The sequence below is a fragment of the Abramis brama genome (genome assembly GCF_963993115.1).
Source record: "Abramis brama genome assembly, chromosome: 9".
Lineage (NCBI taxonomy): Eukaryota > Metazoa > Chordata > Actinopteri > Cypriniformes > Leuciscidae > Abramis > Abramis brama.
This window is the reverse complement of record NC_139971.1, coordinates 24,328,212-24,351,316: the sequence shown is the minus strand read 5'-3', so window position 1 is coordinate 24,351,316 and position 23,105 is coordinate 24,328,212. Positions and strand designations below refer to the sequence as shown.

General features: G+C 36.1%; 1 protein-coding gene and 1 long non-coding RNA gene across 4 annotated transcripts in view; one reads left to right on the top strand and one right to left on the bottom strand.

The window, feature by feature from the left end:
- Nucleotides 1–502: 502 nt before the first annotated feature.
- Nucleotides 503–1,849, bottom strand: LOC311089554. Its single transcript, XR_014607709.1, has 4 exons — nt 1,739–1,849; nt 1,102–1,176; nt 877–972; nt 503–788 (listed from the first exon to the last, which is right to left on the bottom strand). It is a non-coding gene; the product is annotated as an uncharacterized lncRNA (long non-coding RNA).
- A 2,721-nt stretch (nt 1,850–4,570) lies between these two features.
- fam168a (family with sequence similarity 168 member A) overlaps nt 4,571–23,105 on the top strand; it is a 55,310-nt gene continuing 36,775 nt past the window's right edge. For 2 of the 3 annotated variants that reach the window (XM_084123562.1, XM_084123561.1), the window contains exon 1: nt 4,571–4,885. The gene's annotated coding sequence lies outside the window, so the exon portion shown is untranslated. The remainder of the gene's footprint in view (nt 4,886–23,105) is intronic. The other variant, XM_084123563.1, reaches the window with a different exon arrangement.

Below are 23,105 nucleotides of genomic sequence, written 5' to 3'. Positions count from 1 at the left end.
AAAACGCAGTACTCGTTCCCTCTTCTAGAGAGAACCGAGGTTACGTTAGTAACCGAGTACGTTTTCCACAGCGTTTGTAATGTCTGCACAAAGGAGACGGGCAGCTGCTCGAAGATCTCACCTTTGGAGAAAACTGCTGATTTTATACTCAAAAAATGTAAGTATCACTCCTTAAAAATTAATATTACCTCAGAATGAATTGCATTGTTAGCCCACCCCAAAACTTAAACAAAATAAATGCTGACCAATACTTAATTATATTACTTTTTTATACTGAAAATGATTTAATTTAATAAAACAAGCAAAATGTAATGTTTTGTCATATGATATAGCTATGCATGAATACACACTAGATAAATGCAGTGAAACATCTAAATTTTCAGTCAAGCAATGAATTAATGCATACATTAAATAATTATATTTTATATACTGACAACAATAAGAAACATGAATACATTAGTAAAAGAACAAATAAAAGTAACCATCACAATAAACAAATAAGTCAACAACACAAGAAACTTTATTCAAACTACAAGCATGTATTTACAGGCGCTGAACCCCAAATCCTACTGCCATCTCAACACAGCGGTTCCCATTCTGTGGCTTTATTTTGAATCAGCTGACCACCAGAGGTGAGCCGTGCCGAAGGTTGTTGCGTCCTGCGCTGTGCTTCACAATCTGAGGCAATAAGGGCCGGTGGAGTGATGGAGGGTCTCATCCATGGCACCATTTCCAGGATTCAGCTCCTCATCCTCAGTGCTCACACCAGTCTGCAGACATTTCAGATCCTACAAAAATGCACAAACATTATACAAAAGCAGTCATTTTAACAGCACAATATCATTTGATTGCTGTATTAAAAGTAACAAAAATTACCTTAATTTATATTTTAGTAAAATCCCTAAAACCTTTTTTTTTTTTTTAAATGCCACCATCAACTTCCCTTGCATCCTCTGCTCCATCACAAAAGATCTGCAGCAAATGCAGAGAAATCAAGAATCAGAAAAGTGTTGTAATCTCTGTTTGAAATTACAATAATTAAAATAAACTACAACTTAATATTTAAATAGATTTTGTTATCCATTTCTGTAGTATACTCACTCAAAGCCTTTGATGGCAACATTCAGCTTCATGAGCCACTCTCCACTGGATAAACACACATCTGTTCATCTGTCCCTGTAACATCCAGACAAGATTCACGTTACCTCTGTGATTTATGAGCTCAATACTACATTTACATGTTGAGGTTGTTGCTGATGTGTTAACTCACTTTTCATCCAACATAATTGTTCCTCAATTTATCAACAGTACTAAGGGACAAATAAAATATAGAACTTATGTTTAGTTACTTTATAGATTTGTTTATTTACCTACTTACAGCACATTTGTCAAATGTAAACAGTGTTGACAACAGTGAATTATCCTACATAATAGCACACATTCATCACTCAGATGTCTATTTCTTGTTGTGAAGAGCTCATCTGCAATACTTATAGAATATTTTCCTTTCAGATGTAAATAGACATTTAAAATAAGCGTCTTTAAGATGTATATGGTTTATGTAAATCCACTTTAGAGACGTACATGTACTTACTGGAGCTCCCCTGTTAGCTATAATAAAATGTTTTTACAGCAAAATCACAACTACTATACTGTGTAACTACTTTACACCTTCAACAGTTCACACTACAGTTGCTCAACACATACAATTTTAACACAAGGAACCGTGTTTACTCACATTTGAAAACACCCGCGTCGGTGATCTCCACGATGTTCGATTATGACGTATACCTCTCCCGTGGCCTCCTGGGATAGAATATCCATCGGACGACCACTCGAAAATCTGGCCGGAAGTAGTAGGCCATCCGGGAACTTCTCGCCTACTCTTTTATGAATACTAAGGATTCATACACTTATTCGCTCGCCTAACTGCTTTCCCCCTACTATAGGGAAGTATGCGGTTTCGAACGCAGCCCACTACTCTACAGGTTTATGGAAGTTTCCATATACTAAATATTTTTTAGATATAAATAAGCCTATAGCCTGTTACATGATCATATATTCTGCCATATAAACAGCATATAAACCATAAAATAATTAGACCACCATTTACTTGCATCAAGCAACTCTGTTGGTATTTTTAGTAGGCTATAGGCTATTAATATAATTGTTACATTTAATGTATTGCTACACTTTAATATATGAATTATATTATCAGAAAACTGAACATTTAGCGTTGGCTTGTATTTGTGCTTAATGAATAAAACAACGGCGCTGCGCACTCGGGTTTATGGCTGCTATAAATTTGACCTGCCACAAGATGGCGCTGTTTTCGACTCTCTTGATGTTTCGAATCTTTTCCCGGAACAATCGGGAAAGCCTCAGTGCTTCAGGAGGCTTCATTTGCCCATCCTTGCTGGACACAAACACTGTGTACACGCTGCATGGTATCAGTTGTTGGTATCAGAACATTTTTACGAGCACGGAATGACAACTGACAGAGAACAAGTGAAACACAAGGGCTATTTATACACAGGGGCAAACAAGATGACAAGTAACAAAACACACCTGGGGAAGACTAATCAACATGGAAAACTACAAACATGGCCACAGGAACAAGACACAGGAATGAACACAGAACAAAAGGAACATAAAATTCCAAAACAGGCACAACACCGGGATTGTGATTAAAGATGATAAATAATAAACAAACAGCTGTCTAAAAGATAAGAGACACTTTATATAATAGAAAATACTTTTTGTAATAGAACATACAAATATAATTCTTACTTATATAATATATTAGTAAGTATCATTTGCAGAATTGCAGTACCCTTAACCTTAAAAGGTGATACTGTAGTTTGTGTTCTTTAGTTTGAACCTTGCTGGTTTAATAGGCCTACAAAGTGTTTGGTTTCCTGTCCTGATAGCTTTAACTAATTTGCCTTTTATGGACACACAATTATGGACATGGCTGTTTTTTTTTTTTGTTTTTTTTTACATTTCTATAGTAGGCTACCATGGAAATACCATGGTATGGGAAAAATTATTAATGAGACTGATTTATGTGCCATGTACACAATGGGGCTCCAAGATACTTTCAAGAAGCATGGGAACTACCATGATATTTTAGGAAGTGGTGAAACAGTTATTTGTAGCCTCGATCTGCTTTGAAAACATTGACTCTAACAAGAGACTCTAATCCAAATGTCCTGTATTTGTAAGAGCTCTCACTGTAAATTCATAAGACTGTCTGTCAGTCTGTTCATTGTCAGAGGAGGGCGCTGTTGAGTTTCTTATCTCATAATATCTCATACAAAAAAAAATTGTAATCATTAAATAAAAATAAAACAAATTATCATGAAATAACATGTATTACGGTGATATCATGTTTAAACCATGATGGAAATAACATTGTGCTCTTTGCAGTAGCCATCTGTGTAATATGTTATGTAGGCTATACTACATAATTAGGCATGCCATATGACAAACCTAGACCATGTCACAAAATAGGCTATTATTCAGTATTTAAGTTCCTTTTTGTAAAGGAATTTATGTAATATACATTGGATATACGTTTAAAATAATCTCTCAAGAGCACAAAAGAAAAAGCGATACAGATGAAACGTGATCTTAGCTATATCATGTTCGAAACACAAGGTGGCATTGTTGTTCTTTCCCAGCTAACCGAGCTGAATTATCCGGTTCACCGGGAAATCATGGCCATTCAGAATGATCCTAAGATTTATTCGTTACCCTACTTGTTGAAATATGAGACTAGTTTACATATTTTCCGTTTCAATTGCACGAGTAGCCTGTAAAACCACTTTCTTCCCTTTCTCTAGAGTTTAATTACAGACACTAGAGGGCGCGCGAACTAAAAAAAAATTCAATATTATATTATATTATATTATATTATATTATATTATATTATATTATGTTGTTTGTTGTTTTTATTATTATTATTTTATAATTATCTTTATAAATAATTTATATAAATGTGTATAATTTTATATTATGCATGATTTAAGGGAAAAATAACAACTGTAAGATCAATTGTAAAAGTATAGAATTGGGTTCTATGCATTATTCTTTTAATAGGCTGCCTGAGAAAAATACGTTACAAATACATTTTCGTCACTATCAACTCGCGTTTTTCTTTTTCTTTTTTTCTTTTTTCTTTTTTCTTTTTTGATGATTTATGATATATTTCTATATATGATCAATAAAAATATGTATTTGTATTATTATTATCATTGTTGATGTTTTTGTTAATGATGATATAAATATTTAAATAACATTGATGTGTGTGCAATAAAAGCCCTACATTTCCTGCTTAAAATACACCCAAAAAAAAGAAAAAAAAAAGAAATGCGTACATGGGGGGGGGAAAGTGCGTACATAAATTGGCGCATTTTTCTGACTTTCGCTTAGGCTGTTTTCACATAGACAACACACACATGAATGTTCATGCATATGGATTGTTAGAGCATCATTTAGTATGGTTTATTTCCATGCACACGCATGCATTCGTATTTGGCCATATTGGATGATTTTTGCTCGTGCATGTGGCGAATGGATGGTGCACTGAGTGACTGGTGCGTTCAGTCGTGCGTCAGACACAGAGGTCCTCCCCTTGTGTTTCCATGTAGCTGCCCCCCTCTCTCTCTGGCTCTCTTTCTATCCCCCTCCCTTCTTCTCTTCTCTTCTGGCATCCCCCATCCCCCATCGCTTTATGTGCTTCCATACAGCCTGAAAAATCAACCGGAGGAGGAAACCTTCACACTCGCGGAGAATAGACTGACCCTCAGCAACCCAGAGAAGATCGCTCTAAACCGGGATCACAGACTGGATCAGGGAGACCTATTTAAACCCTCGCATACCGGTAAGTAACATTTTATGTAGTTTGATTTCCAAAGTAGTGTAGTGATTTTCAAAGTCCAGAAACACCATCCAACCACCATTAGAGCTTCACCACCATCAAACAGCAGCAATGCTTTTCTCCTGCCAATGTGTGTTAGTGATGGTGAGGCTCTTTCTAAAACTGTCTGATGGCGATTGAAGAGAAAACAAATGCACTCGCTTCACCTATTCGAGTTTAGAATATCGGTTAAAGCCGTTTTCCGGACGGATCCATGAATGAGATGGATTTTTTCATGCTGACTTTGTTCATTCCCTTGTCATGCATTTGGACATTCCATAGAGCTGAGACACAGAGACACTCAAAATGGTGTCTGGAGGAGTTTGGGGCCTTTAAACACACAAGAGATCAAATCATAAACGCTGTTATGAGGAAACACGAAGCGCGATCAAAAAATCAGACGTATCAATGTAACAGCGATTATGACGCAATAAAGATCTTTTGTTGTTCAGCGTTACATTGTAACGTGCATTCAAGCGCCTGTGCTACTTTCTCTCTTTTTTGTTGTTGCATTGATTCACGATGCTTTCTGTTTTATGCCATTATCATTTTTTTTATTATTATTTGGCGTATTTTTATCATTGCATTCCTGGTTGATTGATACAAAGGAAAACAGCACATTGGTCCGTATTGAATACAAGTCAGTGTGTTTTTGGACATAATTCATGACCATTTCTGCGCATGTTTATGAAATTAATTTCATATTTACAGCCATTCATAGCCAGTATGTGGGTACTTTGTGTTTTAGTAAGGGAATTCAAAACAATATTAACTCCATCAGTTGATATAACAATGGATGACATTTTACATTGCAGTCCATGTTACATATTGATAATTAATAAACATTCAAATGTTTATTATTGTGCCTAAATCAAGAAATAAAACATAATTGGAGCCTTACATGTAAAAATAATCACTATTGGCTGTTCTTATTATTATTGATTACAATAATAATAATGGTATGGTTCTAGCTCTAACCAAAATGAACACAGACGATGTAATGTGAGGTTACCCAACAAAAATGTTAAGTGTTCAGAATCCAAAGGCCAGAAAGCTGATGTTTATTCAAATCTGTGACGATGCTCTGAATCGGTGATGCTTGGATCATTGCAGACGGCCTACTCGTCATGTGCTCTCCAATCCACCATTCAAGCAATAAAAGTGTCAATTGCTTTTCTGATGGAATGTCTTAACGTTACAGTGGCTGAACAGACACCGAAAACGCTTTGTTTGTTTTCATTGATAGGTTTATTATCAGCTCGAAATTCAATTTGTATAGAAAAGCTTGCCATCGACTGAGAGTTATAAAAGGTTTATGTATTGTGCTGCAAGTATGCTGAAGCATGTGGGGTTTTGTCATTATTAAAGGATTTATTGTAGTCGTTTGTAGGAGTGACAGGTGCTGGAATGCAAGAATTGGGAGGGGGTGGGGGTAAACGTAAAGGCAATTTAATCAAAAATGACTTACATTAATAAGATCATTTACTAATATATATAATAATATTTATATATAAAAATAGTACATGTTTATGTCTAGGAAATGCACAGCTGACAAAAAGCACTGAGCTTGAGTTCAGATGCCGATAAAATTAACTTTTATTAACAATAGTAACATGCAAAAACCCTGATTTTTATTAAAAAATAAATAAATATTCTACTCCTATTAAATGTAGGCTACCATTGTTCTTCTATGGACTCATACTGAACTGACCAACAGTCAGTCATATAAAAATATATAATTGTGTGTATATATATATATATATATATATATATATATATATATATATATATGCTCCTCTGCCGCCATCTACTGGTTATAGTAGTAATTTCATGTCTTTTTTTTATTTTTAAATAAAAGTGTTTGTTTGCCACCAAGTGTTAGTTTTCCTGCAAATGTTGACAATGTTGGAAGGTTGAACAAATCATGTTTTTGGTCATCACATTAAAAAAATAACATTAAAATTGGATAATATTTAGAGCACTTTGAAGTGCTGGAAAAAGTGTAAAGCACTTGAAAAGTGCTTGAATTTGACTCTCAAAAGGTTGTACGAACACTGAAATGAATAATGGAAAAACATTATTTCTGCCACAATATCATGATTACAGTAATATCGTCACTACATTAAATCCATGGTAACTGTTGTTGATTTGTGGACTTAAAAGCTTTCTATAACTTGTTTAAGCACAACGCTTCCTGGTTTCCATGTCGCTGTTTGATCTGATATCTATGGTTTATAATTATAACAGAGAATTTTGCATAGAATTTGAACACTTCTCACTTGATCTCGCAGTGATGCTATTGATTCTACTGCGAATTCAAGTGCTTTCTCACTGGATCTCCCGGCGCTGTGTAGTTGCGTGATCGAGATCGGCCCGCAAGTAAAGCCTGAGCTGTGTTCGAAATCGCCCCCTAACCCTCATTCACTATTCCCTATATTACCCCACTAATAGTCCACTTAAAGAAGTGAGTGAAAACGAGAGAGTGAAGTTAGAAACTGAATGTGCTGGAAGGGCTGCCGCTTTTGCGTCGTTTTTGCTTGCTGTTTAATAATAATTTTACGCTCAGCAAACTGGCAGTTCCAGTAGTAGGATGAAAAGATTAATGGAAACTAGCATATATAAACCTAAATTTAACAATTTAATAATCAATTAAAAAGAAATTTATATGATATTACTCTGTAATCACATTGGACCAGTGGTTTGGAAAATAAATGAATGGATGATTCAGCTGCAGGCGCCATCTTCTGGCGAGATGTGGGAATTAATTTGTTGTGACCCTCACAGTGCATTATGGGTATTCTTTAGCCATTGAGTGTGCATTGGTTGCGCACTCGTTATTCTGGTGCATTGTGGGATTGAATGAGTATGGTTTTGGAAAGAACTACAAATGGCTGACCCCTTAAATAGTGCCCTAAAGGTATAGAGGGTTATTTCAGACAAAGCTCTGGTTTAAACTCGCTGCGTCCGCAGGAGCGCGAAGGTGTGCATGGCCAAAATGACGTAACCGTGGTGTGGGCAGTCGCGCGAGACCCCATTTCACGTGGTGGTGTGCACTGTGCAAAGCATTTTTTTGTAACTTGTCCGCGCAGCTCCACTTCTAAAGATGTAAGGCTTCAAGGTGATTATGGCCGAGCAGGAAATATGCCTTTTTTAAATAAAAATAAAGGGCAATGTTTAATAAAAATGTTCATGAAATTAAATGAAAATATTTAAGAGATTGTTGTTTAATTTAGTTTTAGGCTATACATATGTTCTCATATCCATATATTTGGTTCTAATGTCACAACTTCTCACAAGTAATCATCTCAGAGTTTACTGAGTTTTACACGATTCATTGGTTCTTTTGTAGCATGGGTGTGGTGAAGTGTAATAAAAATAAACATCATCACGTGTGTACCTTACTTCTCACTGCTGCTTCCTGATGGTTTTAGAGGACATTTACTATGAGTAAGAATAGAATTGAGCAACGGTGAGCACGTCAAGTTTAAACGCCTCGTCCGTTTGCGGTCCACTTTCGTTTCGGTTGCTGTTTCTCATATGTAACAGATATGGCAGCTCTTATCAGCTCTTACCGGCAGGAAAAAATGTTGCAAAATGTGACCATTAGGTCGCAATCTGGAGCCCTCTAATTTTGATAGGGATCACCTATCACCTACCTAACTGTGCTCATGTACTTGTACTCATTAAAATGCTCCGATACCAAAAACCAACACAATGCAGTGTGTGTACAGTGTTTGTGTGCAGACAAAGAAACACTGACAACAGAGCAAACAGAGAGCTTAATGGATATATCAGAGAAAGATGTCTATGAACTTATGAAGTAATTGTATCAAATTATAATACTGCACAAATATTTATGCCTATAAGCTGCTGTGTGCGAACTGATAAGCGAAACACACGGATTGGTTTGAGCGCACAATAGCACAGATGTTTGAGCTTGTCGAGCACATCCCTGGAAAGTTTGTAGCTCGGTCGGATAGGTCAATAGCAAAGAAATTAAAATGGAACATATTACTATACTAACTTAAACTGACGGTAAAGAGAGAGCACTTTTGTTGCATGCTCATGATTGCTGATCGCTCACTCTGCACATGCGTCATTTTATGGATTAAATCTAAATCGTATAAGTGAAAACATTAAATGTTACGTGATTTATGTGTAAGAAGTAGTTCCCTACATTATTGCAGGAAACCATCATATGATTACTGTGCCGGTGCAGTGAAGCACATTTTGAATATCCGCTTTGCTATTAAATTAAATTAAATTAAAGATAAATATGATAGCAATAGAATGAACAGTAAAAGTAACAGAAGCTTATACAATACATTTTAACGGGCATAATTAAGCATGAAAATAACTGAAGGAAATATCTATTTGCTAAACTAATTAAGCCAACTAATATGATTCATATTCTTTTGGTTTCTCTACCCAATATTTAAAAAAAATTACAAATGTTATGAAAATACAGGTATCGGAAATCGTATCGGCGAGTATCAAAAATGAAAGTATTGGGCTCGTCCTGAAAAAAAGTGGTATCAGCGGATCCCTACTTTTTAATGTTTTTTTTTATTTACTATGAAAAATTACCACTTAGCAACTCAGCAAGATTATTTACTTTTAAAAAAAGTTAATTTTAACTTTTAAAAAAAGTAAATAACCACCTAGCAACGTGCTAAAACACACTCAGAACACCTTAGAAACTGGCAACTACCGATAACGCATTGTGCGCTGCACATTTTCTTCAGAATAGTTAACGTAAAATTACCAGTTGAGGATTAATGGTTTGGATTTAGCAATCCTGATTATTTTATATAAAGAATCATGGCTGTATAAGGAAAGTATACGCATTGAAAAGTAGAGATGCTTCTGTGTATAGAGTGTAGCACATTTTGGTGTTTATTAGTGTCATAGTGTTTGTCTTCTTTAATTATGGCCTGGAGAACTGTAGTGTAGATGGCACTCAAGGTGTACGATTTAGGGCTGCACGATATGTTGTTTTTGTATCGAAATTGCAATGTGCACCTCCATGATAGTCACATCGCGGATTGTGCGATGTCAAGTATAGGGATCGGAGTTGTTCTGTGATCCATACAGACCATGCCCCATGGTTCGAAACGCGCATGGCTCTCTGATTAATTGTTTAATAAAGATCATCATAGAGCGAATGCTTATCATTTGCACGTATTTTAAGTCTTGTAGATTTAAACATTCAAGCGATTTTAAACCATTCAAGCACAAGAAGACGCGAAAGAGAAGTCAATTCGGACCGTGCGCGCTGTTTACTGTGCACACACATTCTTTTCCGTGTGTATTTGTGCTTGAACGGACACATACAAGCAAAATTATGTTAAAAGGTTAGTTCACCCAAAAATGAAAATTAGGTCATTAATTACTCGCCCTCATGTCGTTCCAAACCGGTAAGACCTTTGTTCATCTTCAGAACACAATTGAATATAGTTTTGATGAAATCGGAGAGCTCTCTGACCCCTCCGTAGACAGCAATATAATAACCACTTTCAAGGCCCAGAATGGTAGTAAAGACATCATTAAAATAGTCCATGTGACTACTGTGGTTCAACCTTAATTTTATGAAGCAACGAGAATATTTTTTGTGTGCAAAAATAACAACTTCAACAATTTCTTCTCGTCTGTGTCAGTCTCCTACACTGTTTACGTTCTACGTCAGAATGCCGGATCACCATTGGCCAGCTCCTGCGTCAGCATCACACGCATGCATCATGGTTCTCTCGTGAACAGCGTCGGCCAATGGTGAGATTCATAAAAGTAAGGCTGAACCACTGTAGTCACATGGACTATTTTAATGATGTCTTTACTACCTTTTTGGGCCTTGAAAGTGGTCATTTAATTGCTGTCTGTGGAGGGGTCAGAGAGCTCTCTCCAATTTCATCAAAAATATCTTAAATTGTGTTCAAAAAATGAACGAAGGTCTTTCGGGTTTGGAACGACATGAGGGTGAGTAATTCATTTTTGGGTGAACTGATCCTCGTAAACACAGTCGCTTATGGCTTACATGAATACAATTGAGAAAGAAAACAGATGCGTATCATTATATTGGATCTGTGAGGTCTTAGGCAGCAGCAGATATTTTAAGCTGCTGTCATTTTGTGTCATTAATGTTAATCAAACAACAAAATACAAAGAGAAAATCACTTTTTAAAGCTTTAACAAAGATTAATTCAATTTAATTCATACAGTGAAGACCATGCGTTTTTACATTTGATTATTCAATTTCTGTACCTAAAACTGTTAAGACTTAACTGGAAAACATAAAGCAGTTTATTTCATGTATATCTTTTTTCTATTGTATTTATCTATGCTTGTAATTTGTTTAGCATTTTCTATGCATATTCACTCCCCTAAAAAAAAACAACCTCACCAATTATTCTAGAATGATTAATTATTTCCAAATAAGAGCTATTCAAGTTGTTTTCATATTGCAATATTTATTACAGAAAAACAAAATATTGCAATGTCGATTTTTTTTCCCCAATATCGTGCAGCCCTAGTACGATCTCGACAAAACTCACTGCTACGTTTCCCTTGAACAACTTCTAGACTTTTCGAGAACATCTTATTTATCTGCACTCTCAGTGCTCAGTAATTGGGCTGCTGATATTTCCCACGAGTGTTGAAAAATCTGCAGTTTGCCACAAACATTACAGTGCAAGTCTGTGGCAACGTGTTAATTGTCACAGCACTTGTCTGTGCACTTCTGCAGTAATGCGTCTTTTATGAGACTCCTTTTTCATCGGATATGGTTTTATTTTTGAGTGGAAAAATTGATGGATGTTTTTTGATGAACGTCTTGTGTGTGAGCCAAATCCACAGTGAAATGAGAGGATTATGATCGACGGCACCTCTCAGCTGTGTGTTAGCTTATACATTCACTGCAGTAGTGCTTATAGGCCTCAGATTAACCACACACACACACACCCTGAGGGGATGTTGGTTTCCCTTGATAAACAAGAGCAGAAAATGTTCAGAGATTGTGCCTTGTGGCTACAAGGAAATCCCATTAGATATGTGATTCCGCTTCAAGGTATCTGTCTCCTCATGAGATCATCTAACAGTAACATGCAAATATAATATAATGATGTATAATTGAACATGAGTATCTTGTGATTTGGAAAACAAACCTTCAATGGTCATAATGAATTTTTTTGTGCAGTTTGTGAATACGGAATTGATTGCAAATTACATTGCGAACATTGTAGTTAGTAATGTAACCTATTACATTACACATTTCAGGTAATATAATCTGACTACTTTTTGATTACTTTTTACCTAATTTATCCTGTAAAATCTTGTACAATATTGAGGTCATTGTACTATAAAACTCAAAACTTCCTCATGAGTCCAAAAACAGCTTTTAACATTAACGTTAACCAAAACATTATTATGAGACCTTATTCTAAAGTGTTACCGTATGTTTTTCAGGTTTTCGCAAATGCCATCAACCTCAACCTTGTGAACAACACGACTCAGAGATTAGAATCAGAGCAAAATGTGTTTAAGAGGATAATAACCAGCTAGTGAAAGCAGGACTTTACTAGAGTTAGTAAGATTATCCTTACTAAGTCCATATAATTCTACTTTCTTTGTTGCTAATTTTCATGCTCTTTGGTTAAAGATTTAGAAGAGGTAGCTGAATGTATCTTTGACTTTTAAAGGTTTAAAAGCCTAATTAATGTTCCTTTTTAGGAATTAGTAAGAAATTAGACCAAAATTTGATCACAAAGTGGCATTAATATGTATTATGTTGATGTTAGTGAGTGTGTGTGCTTGGCATGATGCTGACGCTAATTGTTAGCATTGTGGAGAACTTATGCATGCTGTGTGAGAAGTGGTGAACAAACGTCTTCTAAACATCATCCGAGTGGCGTGTAGGCTGAGACGGTTCTGGATGGGCGTATTTTTGGACTTTCTGTGGGCAGACACTGAAATCACTGCCTTGCTGAATTTCTCTGTGGGAAAAATGAAACTCCTACTGGTTTTGTCACACCAAACACATTAAAATGGAAAAAGATTAGTCTCCTTTTCAAGGGAGTAAACAAAGGAGTCTCTCGCTGTGCGGCTCTTTTGAAAAGCTACTGTAATTGAGCTACTATAAATTACAGATCATAAACACATACGTACACATATGCTCACAGCCACCCAAATACTCATTCAAGTCTATTTCAAGACATCTCACAGCTGTGACATGTGTAACACGTGGTTTAGGAGCGTTTAAAGTAAGTATAATGAAGGTTATGTAGTAGTTATTTACAGCACCGCAGGTTGAGTAAGGAGCCAGGGATAGTTCGCCCAAAAATGTACATTTTGTCATCTTTTACACACCTGTATGAGTTTATCTCTTCTGTTGAACACAAAAGACGATATTTTAAAGAATGTTGGTAACCCATTGACACTATGGAAGTCAATGGGTGCCGTCAACTGTCTGGCCGTGCAGAGAGTTTTTCAAGGGCAGGGGCTCAAATGTAAAAAAGAGACATCTATCACTAAAGGTGCATCTCAATCAGCTCCCTATAGCTTCCTAGGTCGTGAATCAGTATATTAATTCCGGCACTAGTTAGGAAAGTAAGGACCCTGGCTCACTACACATTGGGACACTGATGACTCTATTTCCAGCGACATAACGTCCTCATTGTACATCATCACTAATGGTATTTATGAACAACAGCTGAACTGATATCTTTCTGACATTGTTTTAATGCTATTTAAAGTACATTTTAATAACTACTTTGCTTGTTACATATTTGTGCAACATTTTAGTGGTAAATGAATTATAAATGTTAGCTAGATTATGTTCATTATCTGTCTAGCTATGTATGTTTATGTTGAAATAGAACAGGGACCTTTTTGGGAGCGAAAGTTTCAGTGTACTGGAAGGATTTTTCGATTGAGACAGCCCTTGAATTGGCCAACTCCCTGATCAGTGCCCTGACTACTCAACTAGGGAGCTGATTGAGATGCACCCTATATGGAGTATTGTTTTGTTACTACTGTAATTATATTAATAGGCAAGATACTCTCTCTCTCTTTGTAAACTAGACTGTGTAATCACAATTATGACTATGGGACTACTGATGTAAACTTGTTGTATTTTATATGTACAATAAGCAGAAAAATTGCAATAATTAAGGTCAGAAAACATGGAGCTTGCAGTGTAAGAATGCCAGTCTGTCAGTCAAGTCTGAAACAAGAAACAACGTGTTATGTCAACGACTTCTAATAGTCTGATGACAGATAAAAACAGTCAAACCAACATGCAGATTGTCGCTGTTTATAGATTAGATTGTATTCAGGGGAGTGATAATATGTCTCCCCTCCCCCCTCCATCACTCATATCTGCTCACTATCGCCCTCTCAGCAGGACTGTAGACCCTCGGGCAGTGTGCGCACATACACACAGTCTCGCCTTCAGGTCTGACCAGATGGCAGACAGTTTTCATGTCCAACAGCTGCCCGTCAGATCATCTGAAAGTGTGATTGTTTCTGATATCCATTGATAAGATGAAGGAAATTATAGCTGCGTTTATCCTCTGTGTGTGTGTGTGTGTGGTCCTGGTAAACCCTATGTTGTGGGGACCGAATTCTTCCACAAAGATAGCACGTTTTTGACCTTGTGGGGACATAAGTGGGGAAAACCACTTATAAATCATACAATGGGTAGGTTTAGGGGTAGGGGATAGAATATTGTTTGTACAGTATACAAATCATTATGTCTATGGACAGTCCCTATAAAATATGGAAACCCAACGTGTGTGTGTCTGTGTCTGGGGGGGGTATGGTCTCCGCCAGCTGCTGGTTTCTGTCCATTGTCACAATTTGCACAGAAATCTTGCTGAACCAACACATTTAGGTAAATGTGGACTTTGAGTAGAAAGTGACTCGGTTCGTGTGTGTTTGGATGCTGTATAGGCTGCCAAACATAATTTAATGTCACACAAGTACTGAGCATGTTCAGCACGAACTCCCTCACACATAACCTCTGAAGAATGCAGCGGCATGACGAAAGACTGTATGACAGACAAAGGACAGAGAACGTGAATGAATGCATATGTTTGCAATGGAATAATTAGCAACCTATGCAACCTATAACCTATGTACTGGGTTCTGCTTGTTTTATTTTTTTTTTAAAAGAGTAATAATTTTGAAAATGTTTGCATTTTGAATCCATTATTTTGTGATCTGAACTAATTGCGGTTGTCTGGAATGGAATACTCCTACTAAATTTTGCCTATTATTTTGTTGAAAAATAGTATGTAAATCAGTACTAACTATTCAATGATAGTCAACAATGGCATGGTTACTAAATTTACTTCCTGAATCCTATTATGTAAAAATGTATTAGCAGTCCAATTTGAATTTAAGAAAATCTCTATATGGTATGAGTAGTTTCAAAGTCAATGAGTTGATGTTAAAAATCATATGTATGGTATGGTATAGTACATTGCATTATGGGATGCAGCAGATGTAGTGGGTCATTTAGGTAAACTGCCATTCAAAAGTCTGGATTAAGCAAGAAATTAATACTTTTATTTAGCATGGATGCATTAAGGATGCCCCTGATCAATCCGAACACTCTTAAATATTACTGTTTTACTGTATTTTTGATGTATTTAGTATAAGAGAATTATTTCAAAAACATTTAAAAAAATCTTACCACTCCCATACTTGTACGTCTGCATCATTTTCATACATAAAGAAAATTCACATAACGTGTGCAATATGCACAATGCATACTACAAAAATAGTATGCTGTGAGTAGTAGGTCCTGTCAAGCCCATTCAAGAAAACAATTCTCTCCTTTTTTTCCATGGAGGAAGAAAATGTCAAGGTGAAGAAAGGAGAGAGGCTGGAAAATGCACCTCTTGTGGTGCCGTCATTTGTGGCGCTGTGCGTGTATGTCGGGGGGTAAATGGATGGAGAAAGCGGCGACAGAAGAACCCGGGGTTTGAATACTGACGGGGCATCTCAGCACACCATGTTGGTTTTGAGGCAATTGTTTGCTGGATAATGTCCTATACAAAATGGAGGTTGTGCCTCGGTGAAAGGCAGGATTTGAGGCAGAATAGACCTTTTTAGAATCAGAGAGGACAAGCTCTTGCAGGGCAGTTAAAACAATGGCGTTTTTTGGGAGGGGGCACTCCCCTTCAAGCCCTGTTCTCATTCAGGTCCCATTAGGGAGCCGCTGGGAGGGGAAGGGCCTATTGTGTGACTGTTGTTTTTGAATAGCTAATTAAGCTTCTAATAAGTGTTTTTTTTATGAAGTCAGTGTGAGATTAAGGCTCGAAGGGCTTCCCTTGGGTTTCCAGATGGCTCAGGTGAAATCTTTTCTCTGCTCCTGCACCTGTAAGCCTGTAACAAATTACTAGCATTAACTGCAGCTGTGTCAGAAGTTTTCTCTTGTGCAAATCAAAAGTTAGTGCTTGACCCAGTTAGAGAAACATTCAGTATCACTTAAAGGGATAGTTGACAAAATGCACTCCCCCTCATATCATTCCAAACTTGTATGGCTTATTTTCTATTGTGGAAAACAAAAGTATGCTAAAGTTTGGGGTTTTGTTTAGTTTTATATATATATATAAATAAATAAATATATATATATATATATATATAAATATAAATATAAATTAATACTTTTACTCAGCAAGGATGCATTCAATTGTTCAAGAGTGTCAGTAAAGATATTTATGTTACAAAAGATTTCTATTTCGAATTTAAAAATAAAAAAAACAACGAATCTTGATTCTTCCTGAAGAAAATAATGTATCGGTTTCCTCAAAAAAATTAAGCAGCACAACATTTTCATCATTGATAGTAATAGGAAATGTTTCTTGAGCAGCAAATCAGCATATTAGAAATATTTCTGAAGGAACATGGGACGCTGAAGACTGAAATAATGATGCTGAAAATTCTGCTTTGCATCACAGGAATAAAGTATATTTCAAAATATATTCAAATATAAAACTGTTGTAACAATATTACTGATTTTAATGTATTTTTGATCAAATAAATGCACCCTTGGTGAGCATAAAAGACTTCTTTCATTTTCAAAACACATTTTTTTTTTACCAATCTCAAACTTTTGAGGTAGTCTCAATACCAAAAATGTGTATATGGAGCTTACTGGTAAGTTTTATTTTAAACCTAAATATTCCTTTTAATGCGGATGCACTGCAATTTCATCTACCGAACATTTCCGGCCGAAACACTTATTTTAAATATGCACTGTATTACATATTCATTACATGTTTGCTTAACCTGTTAGTGATGTCTTTGTTACTTAACGTATGTTTGAATAAATCTGTCATGAAAACAAGTTATTACAGTTTACTGCCATATAAATGTTCATATTTCACCAACAAATTAGAGTATAAACATTTCTGTTATTAAAAGGTTGATATAACCTGCCTTATGTGCAATTTAAATGTTTGTACAACTCAGTTTTAGCTATTTGAGTGTTGATTTATAAATTACTTTGAATTATTAATTTATTATTTATTTTTGTTTTCATTTTTTTTTTAGCCAAGTGCTTCCTGAAGCTTCGGTTTCAGCCCAGAATGTTCATTTCGGTACATCCCTACCTTTTCATTTTTGAATAACACCACCAAAATGATGTGGGTGTAAATTCACTGAAATTTATACTGTTAAGTGATACACAACATGTTCGTTGTTATAGTGTCCTGCTATAAATATGAGAAACAGATATAAAAAAAATCCCACTTATAGTCTGTATTAGAGCTGACATGTAGATGAATCGTAGTAAATCTTCTGAAACCAGAAAGCATGTGCAGGAATGCAGTATTTATAGACTGTGTGCGTGGATACGCATGTGTCCTTCGCTTTCTATGAACGTTTTTATGTGTGTGAAGCCCAATTACGTTCTCAGCTGTTGACGTGCTGCTTCTACTACCAAATTATATGACAGAAACTCGCATGTGATTGGGCACCGGCGAATGAGTAGCTTTCTCTTTGTCTGTCCTACTGTTTCTCTCATTATTACTCTTGGGAATAGAGAACCTGTTCTTGTTCAAAACTTGGAATTGGAATCGGAATTATTAACGATTCCTTTCCCTCTTTGTCCATCTCTCAGCATCCTGCAGTTTGAAACTGTAATGTTACTGTAAATCACAGTAATTACTCTCACACTGATATTATAGACCTTGGCAAGTGCACAAAAAAAAGGAAGAGAGGGGGATGGGAAGGAGAGACGCTCTGGGTTACTGCTATGAATTTACGGTGGTTCAGCAGCAGGCAGCTCGGGAAATGAGATGGGCTTTGTTAAACACAAGACTGTCTGGGAGGACTTTCATACATTCAGGTCGTGGTTGAATGTCAGGTAGTTCATTCCTTCATTCAATGCTGCAGTCGACGAGATGTACCACAAATGAATGGGTTTCATTGAATAACGTTTAGATGGTCCGGCTGTAAAATCAGTTTAAGTGTCTATACGGGATTACTTTATGCATTTGAAAACATAGCCTAATTTGTGAGCTCTGTTATTTGGCCAAGCAGTCATCTAGTGATAGACTAATAAATTGGCCAGGTTAATCGGTTTAAGCCGTTTTGAGATGATCTGACACACCCTGCTATATTATGTAAGGGATAATGTGCATCCAGCCGGTTGTTATCGCAAAATAAACCCTGACATTCGCGTTGGGGTCTTGCATCACTCTAAAGGGGTTTATTCTGCGATAACAACCGGCTGGATGTACATTATTCCGCTTGATTACATGGCTATTTGCCACATAAGTAAATAATTAGAAATTAAATATTGATCTGAGTCGAAATATTTTATTAGCTCTTTAAATGCAAAGCTTCCGCAGAGAAAGCAGTTGCAAGCGGAAAGTTAGGCGGATAGACTAGACGGATACGGTTTACAGTCATACCACTTATTACACAGCATTTCACCACATAAATAATTATGGGGATATTGAGATAAATATATTTGAGATGAAACTGTTTTAACATCATACCTGTTTGTTATAACACAATCCATTACAGTGTACAAAACAATCGTCGCAAAATGGCAGCAGTTGCGTTTAAATGAAACAAGAGTGCGAGTCCGCGTTACTAGATGACATAATTAAATAACTGTACACAAAATATTGTTTTGAGTTTTACATTTTTATAAGCTCTCAAAACTTGCACGGGAATCTATTGTTTCAATCTCTCTTGTGACTCATAGTATTGGTCTGATTATTGTTTTTTACTAATAATATAAATTTATAAAGAATATATAAATAAAAAAACTTATACACACATAATTCGATTTACATTAAATAATATATTATATAGCATAATAAATAATTATTAATTGTAATTCATACAAGAATCTGAAGGACAGAAAGTATTACAGTATATAGATATATGATGGTATTGGCACAGCCCTACTACATGTCAGTTCACAAATCTATTGAGTGTATTGTTAGCGGAGTTTTTAACTGTTTTGGAACAGATATGGGCAGGCTAAACCGGCACAGTTATAGACTAATAAAAAAGGTCAAATATATCAGCCGATATGTTCTAAGGTGCATGATGGTCTTTGTGTTTGTGTGAATGTGTCTGTCTTTGACAGTAGCCCATGACACCAGGGTATGTGTGTGTGTGTGCGCACTGCGGTACAGGTTAGCTTGTCTTTCTCCAACTGTTTGCACAGCTCACACAGCTGGACCTCACAGCAGAGACTGTTTTGTCCCCACAGCATGCCCACTGGCATACACACTCGCACAGAAACACAGCAGCTCTTTGAGCTCTTATTATCTAAATAATTCAGATGCCCCTGTGCTTTACGGGTTCCTCTCACACCCTGTGTGTGTCTTTGTGCACAGAAAACCCTCTTTTCTCTCATCCCACTATGAGTTTCTGCGACAGAATAAAACAATTTAAAAGATAATTGCAACTTTTTATCTTACAATTCTCTAGACTCGCAATTGCAGGTTTATATCACGCAATTTGGAAACAAAGCTTCCATACAATGAGGAATGAATGGGAGGAAAAGACACTGATGTACTCTTTATTTCACTTTGTCTGTGTTTTGTTGGTCTACATGCGTTCATGCCATCAGATCATTCACATTATGTCTGAACAAAGAATTATAGGAATCAAATAGATTTTCACATTTCATTTTTCTAATGTGGTGTGGTGTTTGCACATACATCCATTGTATGTGGTCACTAGGATGTTTTAGGTGGTTGCTACGGTATTCCTAGATAAACAGACATTAGATGCATTCATTTTGTAGGCTCTTTACTAAAATGTCACTGTTTTTCTGAGTATGTGTGGGTCTTTTAGTCCTGTGTCCTCACACACCACACCACTTGATAACAGTAAAACCGGTCAAATCATTGTGTTAGGTTCAGGAATCAATCAGGGATACTCCATCCCTCTGGTTTGGCCCTTGGGCTGTTCTGTGCTGCTTGCAGCAGCCATCATTAATTCAGTGTGTTTTTGCTGTTGAGCAGACGAGAAGAAAGATGTGTTCGCCTCAGGGCCAATCCACATAACCTGGAGGAACCGTTTTACCTTGATATTAACTCGCAGGTTCAGATGCTCGAGTCTGTTAGATTGACTAGTTTTGCATGAAGAGATCGGTTCATGTGTGTATGCAGTAGGAATGCAGCAATGTTGTCATTTTGGCAAGTGCAGAAAAAAAATTGGCTTATGTTTTTGTGGTGGCCAGTGTGTTAAATGGTATTTTTGAGGATTTGTCATGGAAATAAGAATGCTCACAACAGGTATTGGATGTGTTCGTATGTGGCTTGAGTATTTTTTATCACCAAAATACCTGCCAGAGAACCATGTGTTCCTATAATCCATCCGCTGACTTAAATATGGCATTTAGTTTGAAAATTCATTGATATTATTCATACATGAACTGTAAAAATATGTCCGGTTTAGCTTACTGTGACATATGTATACTGTACTGGTGTAATTGTGAATTATAGTCATGATATGGTGTATACAATGTTAATCGACCTTCTGCATTTAAAGCCACTTTGTCAGGGAGTTTGTGTTTAATAATAGAGTTAAAGGAATAGTTCACTTAAAAATGAAAATTCTGTCATCATTTCCTCACCCTCAAGTTGTTTCAAACCTGTATGAATTTCTTTCATCTGCTGAACACAAAAGAAGATATTTTGAAGAATTTCGGTAACCAGACAGTTGACTATTCCTTTGAGTTCAGCAGAAGAAAGAAATTCATTCAGGTTTGAAACAACTTGAGGGCGAGTAAAAGATGACAGAATTTTCATTTTTAAATGAACTATGCCCTTAAACTTTAACTAGATTTAATTTGACCTGAATGAAAATGAGCCATTGAGAGGCATACGTTCATTATGTTGTGCCGTCATGAAAGACATTTTTGAAAGAAATTAATATTTTTATTCAGCATTTAAATTGATCTATTCATCAACGAATACTGAAAAAAGCAGTCTTCAACATTGATAATAATAATAAATGTTCCTTGAGCAGCAAATTACTGAGATAGTCACAGGAAAACACTTCCTTGCTGCAGGAAGCTGGTTAGTGGTGTGTCCCAATGTCACTGACATCATCGTCATCGTAGGGTCACTGCGGGGTCAAAGTGCTGAGTGTGTGTAGTATGCGTGTCCTTAGATTTACCCTAACTGCACAGTCAGCAGGGAAAACCTCCACCGGACTGAACTGCTGTCTAATGCGTTTTGAAAGACACAAGCACCACCAGAGTGAATCTCACAAAATGTTCAGGGAATATTTTACCCCAAAATCAAAAGGAAAAATAGTCAATTATATTTTGCATTAAGAAAATTAAGCCTATTTTTAAGAGCATTAAGATGTATCAGTTGTGGCATTTTTTTTCATGAAAATTAAGCACATTTTGTTCATTACTGATGCTTTTCTTTTAAATTTGATTTTAATTCTTAATATTTTTAATGGTCCCAATAATTGTGTGATTTTATCGAAAAACTATTATTATTAATTGAATTATTATTTGTTTAATGAGAATTTGGTGATGTTCATGGTCCTAAAAATAGATCTAATTTAAAATAGAAAAAATAGACATTATTATTATTATTATTATTATTATTATTATTATTATTATTATTATTATTGTTATTACCACCATTTGTAGTTAAATATGACTTAGGCATTCTTGACAGGATTTGTTACATTTGAAATAAAAATAAATAAATGAATAATCAAATGCACCTGCCAATTGGGAAGATTTACCAACCATAAGTATTTCTTACCGACCATTAAACTGTTTTTACATTATGTTATTAAAAACTATATTTTTGCCATAATGAAATTATTTCATAATGAATTATTTAGGTAATATTTAGCTCTTTTTGGACCCTGAAATATTCAGTAGAATGTATTTTAAAGATATGATTTACTTTCTTTCGATTCAGGCTGTGCTCGCACGGTTTGTTAATGGGGAATCATAAAATCAAATCCAGATTCACATCATCCTGAATGTTGTATCAAGAGCCAAATGAGGTGAATGTAATGGCGCTCAGCTTAATTTTGCGTCTGGATTTCCCCTCATTTTGTTTCCTGTCTCCTGATGCTGCAGGGCAAATATAATGAGCACTAAGCAATGCACCTTTCAACAACGTGTTATAAAGAGCAGCGTGTTACATAACTGCAACATAACTGCCAAACTCTGTGTTCTGCATGAGAGAGAAGGAGAGGAGTGAGAGCTCAAGGGCACTGCAGTGTGTTCAGATTCACCCTGATAAAAAAAGGAGGGAGAAAAAAAAGAGTTATACATAGAGATTGAGGAAAAAGGGGGGGAGGGACGGAAAGGAGGAGGAAAGACGCTGGAATGGAGGAGGTATTGATTTGGTTAGAGAGAGGACGGGGGAGATCATGAAAATCAGTCGCAAGGAGAAGGCAAGCGAGGAGAGATGGCAATCATACGTAACAATTCTGCTTTCTTAAAGCACCCCTGTAGTCAATAATTGTATCCATTAAAACTCATCTTTGATCACCAAAATTACATAATTAAAAGTTTTTTCCTTTCTAAAAAATTCTTCATGCCTTAAAATAGCTTGAATGTAACACTACACCCATGTCTCATTTAGTACATGCGGTTCTATGAATATGCAAATTAGCCCCGCCAGCTCAAAGATTCACTCGTTGACATTCACACACTGACGTGCTTGGTTAGTTT